The following is an 8,977-nucleotide window of genomic DNA, read 5'->3' as shown; positions in this document are numbered from 1 at the left end:
TTTCACTGTGTTAGCCAGGATGGTCTCAATCTCCTGACCTTGGGATCTGCCCATCTCGGCCTCCCAAAGTGCTGGGATTACAGGCTTGAGCCAGCACACCCGGCCTCTGCAGAATTCTTAAGCCACAATTGTTCATTATTAACAAATTCAGAGCAAGAAGCTAAAATGAGGAGCTAATCTAGCCAAAGCATGACTAAAAGTAAAAGAAAGCTAGAATCTGATGAATTGTGGAAAGAAGAAAAAAGGTGGAACCTGGAATTATGGAAGCAAAAGCGCAAAACATTTTCTCTGTTTCTCCAGCACTGTCCAGACAGAGGCGGCCCAGTTGAATACCTGAGTTCTCAGGGCCTTGCAGCGCAGCCTTACCATGAGGATGGGCCCCTGTGGTGTACGACCTCAGCTCTTCAAAGGTCACAATTTCCAGTCTTCCAAGCAGTCTTCTGATTACAAACATGGTTTTCTCCTTTCACTTAAGAGATTTGGGGGGCTCAGATCTCAGCACAGATATCTGGAGAGTGTGGGGTCAGGGAAGAGCAGCAAGAGGAATGGATGTCCAGGTAAGTGAGCAGGAGGGCAGAGAATCTGGGAGAGGTAAAGGGAAAATGTTGTCAGGCATTTAGTTGGGAGTCAACAAAAGTCTGTGGACAGAGTTCCTGGGAGGATTGGCAGAGGCTTGCAGGAATGAAGTTATCAGGCAGATTATAAAACAGTGTCAAGCAAAGGGGAAATAAGACAGAGCCCTGGTTCCTAAAACTTGGAGGTCACATTATTATCAGCCTGCAGGTCAGAACATGTATGCCTGTGTATTCTCAGGACAACTATTGTTTTCCCCCAAATGGTAGCTGCCTGAGGGCAGGGACCAGTTGTTAATCAGTCTTAGTGTCCAGCATCTAAAATAGTTCCTAGTGTGAGGGGAGCCATGTAGATGTTTGTCCATTTAGGAAAGAAACACATCTGGGAGGCCGCTGAATTTGTCCAGGCATAAGGATCACAAATAATTCATCCTTTGATATGCCAGAGACTCCATCAATGCTGCCATCTCCTCATGTTTCCTTTTCTTGAGCAATGTAGTTTCCATGTGAGACGGCTCTCTAGGAGAAACCAGAATCCTGTTGTCTTTTGTTTCTGAAACAGACATAGGGCACACTCAACAGAGAGAGAGAGAGAAGAGAGAGAGAAGAGAAGATGAGACGAGAGAGAGAAGAGAGAGAGAGAAGATGAGAAGGGAAGAGAGAGGAGAGAGAAGATGAGACGAGAGAGAGAGAGAAGAGGAGAAGGGAAGAGAGAGGAGAGAGAAGATGAGAAGAGAGAGGAGAGAGAGGAGGGAGCCCTCGCACACAATGCTTCCACGTATTGCTGTACTCCACCCCTTGGTCTGCAGCCACAGCCGTACTTGGCAGAGCACAATACTCTCTGTGGTTCTGCCTCTTGGCATCATGTTGTTCTTTGATCTTTGGTTAAGAAACCATGCCTGACTTATGCATGGCCATGATGGAAGTTGCTTACATTGATTTTCCATGTGTGGAATGGTATGACTTGGCCCAGGTACTTCTCTGTCTCTACAAAGGAAGCTCTACCTGGGACAACAAACTAGGCCCTTAAAACTTTCCATGGTTTAAAAACGAAACAAAACAAAAACAACATTTTATGGTTAATGACTCCAGTCCAAAACAATTAACAAAAGCTGAACCACGAATGCGTTTTTAATCTCAGGAGAATAATCATCATTTTCATCAGTGTCTGGCAGGACTCCTGTGAGGCAGAGCTTGGGCTTTCTCAGCTTAACTCGCCTGGGCAAAAGGAGACATGGCCGGAAGGTCTTACCATTTGCCTTGGATATGGTACTCTTTCTGAGGTCTCCAACTCTCTTAAAATCCTGTTCAAAATGATCATGTGGACTGCAGTCTCGTGGACAGCAGGAAAGGGACCCGAGGTGTCTGCACAGAGAGTCCTAACCATCTGCGCCTGCTGCACCTGCACCGCCAGCCACCCTCTCTGAGGCACACTTCTGCTTCTTCAAACGCCTGCAGGGACCAGGGGGCAGTCCAGAAGTGAAGACAGAAGGGAGGACAGCAAGGGAAGCCCCAGCTCAAAGAAGCGACTGGGCTAGGGTGGCCCTCCTCAGAGATGCTTCTGCCTGCCTGCCGTGTGTCACTGTTGAGCTCTTCCCCAGTGCAGAGCTTTGCCCTGCTTTTGTTTGTGTTCGTTATTCACTCTTTCATGCAAAACTGAAATTGAAGTGGGTCTGAAGACACTAAAAAATGTCTGGGTAGGGGGCTACAGGGAGCAGGGGTTTTCCTGAGAGAATGGAATGTCCCATGAGAAATTTCACTTACCATGAGAGGGGAAGTCCGTTTCGTATGACATGATATAACACTGTCATTATAAACTCTCCATTGGGTTTCATGTGTTAATATTTATCATTCTTTTGATTAGTTATTCATCAAGAAAACCCTGTGAATTCTGAGAAAATCATCACGTATCGAGGGCTCCTCAGGCTAGATGATGGACCCAGAATCATTTTCTCTATTCTTTACAACAGAGAACTTGCTGGGTTTTTTTGTTTTGTTTTGTTTTGACCAAACACCACTTGGCCTGCAGGCGAGGAGCTGTCCTTGCCCAGATGAGACAATCTCATCTGAAGCAACAACCTGGTACCAGGATATCATGTTTACTCGTGAGAATACCATTGACCATTGGCCTTCAAGCGAAGGTTGACCTGTGCATTTTTTTTTTTAAGACAGAGTCTCACTCTGTCCCCCAGGCTGGAGTGAAGTGGTACGGTCTTGGTTCACTGCAACCTCTGCCTCCTGGGTTCAAGTGATTCTCGTGCCTCGGTCTCCCCAGTAGCTGGGATTACAGGAGCATGCCAACACTCCCTGCTAATTTTTTATATTTTTAGTAGAGACAGGGTTTCACTATGTTGCCCAGGCTGCTCTCAAACTCCTGAGCTCAGGCAATCCACCCCCCTTGGCCTCCCAAAGTGCTGGGATTACAGATGTGAGCACTGCGCCCAGTCTGACCTGTGCTTTTCACCTTCTCTGCATACCTGTGTGCCCTTTCTGCATGGGGCCTCAACTCCAGACCCCGCAAACAACAACTAACATGAGGACAACTGCTGGGAAGAGGCTCAAGCCATTGCAGCATGATCACACAAGGCTGGGATAGATTTCTTTCTCATCTCTCATACGCCCCTTGCAAAAAATAGGGGGGCAGAAAAGTCTGGGGCTAAGCTTGCCCTGTTTCATCCATGCACAGTTTGCATTACTGAACAGACTAGAACAATGTGTCAATCTAAAATCATTTATATTTGGCTTAAATGACAACAGTTTATCTGCCCTCCTTCCCCAAAATACAAAGCAGTACCTATCTTACCTCTGATGTGATTAAAGTGTCCACGATGGTAATTTTTCCCAAGCAAAGCCACAGTCTGTCTTAAAGGTGAGATGAGATCTTTATCTCTACAGACAGAAAACGTAACTTTTAAATGGCAGTTCCCCTCCTGCTTGTTGAGGTTTACAGGGCAGCTTAACAGGTGGGCAGGTGCAGTGATGGGCAGAGAGATAACTGATATATAAGACAGATATGTGGACATCTTACTGTAGTGCTTTTAAAAATATGTACAATTTAAAATAAACTTTTGCTTTCAAAATTTCACTGTTTTTGTTGCTGTGATAACCACCAAGCCAAAGGGGCAGGAAGCTCTCAGCATTGTTGGCGTTTTACCCGAGCCACGGTACGAAGCTTCTTTTTGGTCTAAAAGTATGTTTTTTAAGTAATAGCAACTCTAGAACTTCCGAGTCAGTGTAAGTGTTGATTCTAATTGGTAACATTACATATCTGAGTATCACAGGGCTGTGGAAGTAAGACGTCTGAGCAAGTGCTCGCAGAACAGCTCCTTGGAAACAGAACATGCTTTATTCTAGTTGTGGATTAAGTGCAACTCTGTCACAGACTTAACATTCATAATCCCTTGGCCTTCTTTTTCTCTTTTCTTAAATGTCTGGGTTTAGTTGTATCGGTTACTTTCTATTTAATTTGTTAGATTTTCTTATTTCTAAAATGTTTAGTCACCACATTAAAAGGGGGCATAATTTGGTTCTTCCATTTGGTATAAAAGCCTCTGTGCTATGGATCACCAGCGTGTCCTGGTTTGCCCAGGATTTTCCTGATTCTGAAACTGAAAGTTCTGTGTCCCAGGAACCCCTTTAGTCATAAGCAATCTGGGACAGTTGGTTACCCTATAACTGTGGTATATTTTGGTGAAATATACTTTAGCTTTAACGAGAAAAAGACAGTTATGATTTAAACCCCATCCTCTTTAAGTACAAATAATTCCCTGTGTGAGAGGTTGAAGGAGAGCAGCTGCCTCCCATTGCTGGGCAGGGCCAGGCACCCTCAGCTGCTTGGAACACATGGCAGAAACGAATTTCTACTCAAGGCTTGGACCGGGCAATTGATGCTTTCCAGAAGGGAAATACTGGCTGAGGAAACTTCAATGTCAATATTGCTTCATGGAGAAAAACACATTTTGATCTTTTCCTCAACCGAGTCAATAAGGTATCAGGTTCTATTTGAATATTTTCCCTGGAAAACATCTTACAATAACTATGAGAGTCTAATAACTTTTTCTTATAACATTAAATTGAGTCAATCCCAAGGCTTCAAACAGTATTTATTTAAAAGGAGATGGACAGCCTCCTAAAAGTTGTTAGATTTTCATAAAATGGAGAGGCTGAGTGCATCGATGCGTTGGTAATTAATCACTTTTAATTTCCCCTCTTAAGTCTCCTCCTCCATACCGTCCCTCAGCCCTGGTAGCTCCCCAGGTAACAGGGTTTCACAAGCCCTGTGCGCATTCTCTATCTCCAAGCGTTAAGGGCCCTTTTTAATTCATTCGACCAACATTTATTGAGAACCTCGTATGTTCTAGGCATTGTGCTAGTAACTGGGGATACAGAAATGAAAACCTGCCCCACTCTTAACTCAGTGTTGCTTTATAACTCCAAGGAAACAAGGACCCACACGTAAATGATTTCCGTGTCATGAAGTATACTCTGAATTTGTAAAATTTGCTTTGGGAGCTTAGAGGAAGGCATGCTTGGAACTGGCTCAGCTGGCTCTTCCTTTCCGTGAAAACAAGCATCCTTCCCTTTCTGTACTTCTGTGAAGTTATTTCAAACATACATACTTCTATGTGTTTCCAGATGAACAACTTTTGTTATTTAGGGCAAAGAATATAAGATTGGCCTGTCTTGGTCAGTTCTGGAGCTCTTGGTTTACGAAGCATCGCCTCCAAAGGGGCCATATGTAGGGAGGGATGCAGGTGCCGTATGCCAAGTGGAAGGGCCATATGGCTGGGCTCCTGCTTCTAAGCCACAGCTGATTTGGTGAATTTCTGCCTGTCACTGTCCCCACGCCTTCCCTTCTCCTTTATATGGGGTGCTCACAAGTACCATTTCTGAGAAAAGCCTTTGAATTTAGAAAGGCTACAAATCTATAAAAGTGGCATAATTCTATGAATACAGGTTTGGGAACGTTTTAGCCTGTGAAAGGAAACCTTTTCTTCTTGAGGAAAACTCAGCATTGCGAGATGGATGGTTGGTAATGAGCTAAATCAGCAAGTCAAAGTTGACGTGTGTTGAAGAAAATCAAACTGTAGAGCTTGAAAGGTCCTTGAAGATCACGAGATGCTAGTCTAAGCCACTGAGCAACTGAGACATTAGGTGATTTTTCACGGCCACACAAAGTGACAGAATCAGAAAATATGTGCTGTGCAGATTCCCTCCTCTGGGGCTCCCCTACCTTTCCACTGTCTAGCAACTAACAGGACCTTAAACGCCACTCCTGCTCCAAGCTGTTTTGTGTTTGGTCGGTATCCACGGTATCGTGGTATTTGGAGCATATCCCCCGGAAGGCTGAGTTCAATTCCCCTCGAGAGCAGCCACTGCTTCTGGTGGGAGGAGGGATGTGAGCAGCCACACAAAGGCTGGAGTCCGGGGATGTGCTGGAAAGTGGGAGGTGGTGGTGACCGTCACGGCAGGAGCAGGAGAAACTGAAGGTAGTTTGAGGCTGAGTCAGGATGCCTTGCTTGGCAGGTCTCTCTGAGCATCATGAGATGAACCGGAGCAGGACTGTAGGGGAAGAAGTGGGAGCAGGAGATCCCCAGGAGCTGTTTCCTAGTCCACAACACTCAGTGCTCAGGAGGCTGGAGAGAGTGCTGGGGAGAGTGGCGCCAGAAACCATCGTCAGTGATGGCATTGAACCAAACGCCCGGCACCCACTCTACATACATCAGACCCCGGGCAAGGTCCTGAGGGTGTACGAAGAGCAAGAATGGTTTCTACCCCAAGGAAGTTGCATCTCCACAGGGAGCACAGAGCTGCACGCCTAGGTGTTCAGGGCGGGAGAAAGAAAGTGGCCCAAGGTACTCACGGCCAAGGCACCATCAGGTGTCCCAGCAGCAGCAAACAAAACTCCAGTCAGTCAGCGGAAGCACCTTCAGTGAGAGTCACTTCATGAACAGCATGGCAGGGTGGAGAGAACCCAGAGGAGCCCTGGGCTTGGAGACCAGACAGTGGGAAGCTGTGACCATCGCAGGCCTGAAGGGGTGGAGGAAGAACAGCGTGGTTGGAGCCCAGTGACCACTGGAGCCACGGCCGAGGGGCCACCTGTGGAGTAGGTGGGAATCACTAGGGGCTGAGTTGGGTCCCCCTTCCCCAAATTCCTATGAAGCCCTGACTCCCAGCACCTCAGAACGTGAGTGCATTTGGAGATCGGGCCTTTCAGAAGGTCAGTCAGGTCAGATGAGGCCATCGGGGTGGCCTGGATCCAATCCCACTAACGTCCTTACAAGAAGACGTGGGGACACACAGACACAGAGGGAAGCCCATGTGAGGACACCGGGAGAATGAGCCAAGGACAGAGGCCTCAGAGGAAACGCGCTCTGCACACACCTGTATCTTGAGTTTCCAGCCTCCAGCCTCTCAGACTGTGCGTAAATAATGGTTGGTTATGCCACCGAGTCTGTAGTGCTTCACCGCAGCCCTCGCAAACTAAGACAGGGAGGGACACACCCGCTGCCACAAACACAGCTTGATCACGGACAGCATGGGGAGGAAACACCCTAAACTTTCTCAACCTTATCCAAACGCCACACCCACCCGGAAGCCAGCAAAGGAGTCCAACTGGTGTGTTCCGTATGCGCCAAGCTCCCAGGACACCTGTGGGGCAAAGAGAGAGGGAACGTGAACAGGTAGGGAAAAAGTAATCAGCAAAGGCGTCCAGTCAAGTATTGAGAAATCAAGACAGACTGCATGGAGGAGGTGAATCATGAAGGAAGTCTGGAGTAACAGATGAGTGAATACGAGGAAGACACTCAGAATCCTGCTTGGCCTATGATAAGAGGTATCTGTGTCAGTTTTACCACACACTGATATTTATTACTATTTCTAATTCCTCCTAGAAATACTGGAAGGTTGGTATTATTTTCTCCTTTTTGCAGATAGGAATGTTAGGCTCAGGGAGGCTGAGCAAATGGCTAAGCCGGGATCCACGCTCAGGCCTGCCTGGCTCCAGAGCCACCAGTCCAGGCTGCATCCCACGAGGAGAAAGCCCTCAGCCAGAGGAGGAAGCCTGGGTGAAGGGCAGTTCCAGAGCAGGGTGTTGCAGACCGAAAGGCGTGCTGGCGAGAGAGACGGGCACCTCTGGGGACCCGAGGTGGTGCACCAGGGTGGGACTGGAGAGTGCAGTGTGGAGAGAGGCAGGAAGCGAGCAGAAGGGAGGCAGGGACAGATGAAGATCGTCCTCTCCTGCCTGGCCAGAAGCTGACACTCCTCCCAGGGAGCTTGGGAAGGCTTCCAGGGATTCAGATTTTAGATTGAACATCTTGAGGGCAGTTTAAAGGATGTCATATTCTAGCAGTAAGACTGCTAGTGAGACTGAAGGCGGGGCGATGAGTTAGAAGACTTACAGAAAGCCAGGTGAAAAATAATGAGGACCTTAACCAAAGATGGGCCCTGGGGAAGCAGGGACTGAAGGGTGGTGGTGGGAGAAGCCACAGACTGTGAGATGTGCAGGACTTGAAACTCACTGGATTTGGGAAATGGGGAGGAGGAAGACGCAAAGGGTGCCTCTGGGTTCCTGGCTTGGGGAACTTCATGGATGGCGGCGCCCTTCCCAAAGGCTGGGAGCAGAGGAGGAGGAACCTGTTCAGTGGGAAAATGATGATTGCTGCCCAGACACCTGAGTTTCAGGTGCCTCTGGGTTACCTAAGCAGAAAAGACAGAGCCAAATTCCATGAGAAAACACAGCAAACCCAACAACTTAAATTTTGTTAAGTATCTTACAGCAAAATCACAAGATTTTGATCACTCTGAAAATGGTCACTTGTCCCACCTTTGGGAGCAGTGAAAGCACGTGCCACCATGAAAGCACATAACACGCTACAAGCACGTTATTTTAATAATTTTAAAAGCAGCTGAGTTCTAATTTTGCAAAAAATACTTAAATAAGCTTTGGAAGATAAAAAGGTAAGAGTGAAGGACGAATAAGGCGAGTCTTCCAGGAAGAGCTGACGGCGGAGTCACAAAACTGAAACAAAGGTGGCTAGAGAGGACGGAGTGCTGAGGCCGGGCGCGGTGGCTCAGCCTGTAATCCCAGCACTTTAGGAGGCTGAGGCGGGCGGATCACGAAGTCAGGAGATCGAGACCATCCTGGTTAACACGGTGAAACTCCGTCTCTACTAAAAAATACAAAAAAAAAAAAAAAAAAAAATTAGCCAGGTGTAGTGGCGGGCACCTGTAGTCTCAGGAGGCTGAGGCAGGAGAATGGCGGGAACCTGGGAGGCGGAGCTTGCAGTGAGTCGAGATCCGGCCACTGCACCCCAGCCTGGGCTACAGAGCAAGACTCCGTCTCAAAAAAAAAAAAAAAAAAAAAAAGGATGGAGTGCTGAATGCAAAATCAGCGTGGACATGGT

Source organism: Macaca thibetana, chromosome 4 (assembly GCF_024542745.1).
Source record: "Macaca thibetana thibetana isolate TM-01 chromosome 4, ASM2454274v1, whole genome shotgun sequence".
Lineage (NCBI taxonomy): Eukaryota > Metazoa > Chordata > Mammalia > Primates > Cercopithecidae > Macaca > Macaca thibetana.
This window is presented reverse-complemented; position numbering follows the sequence as displayed.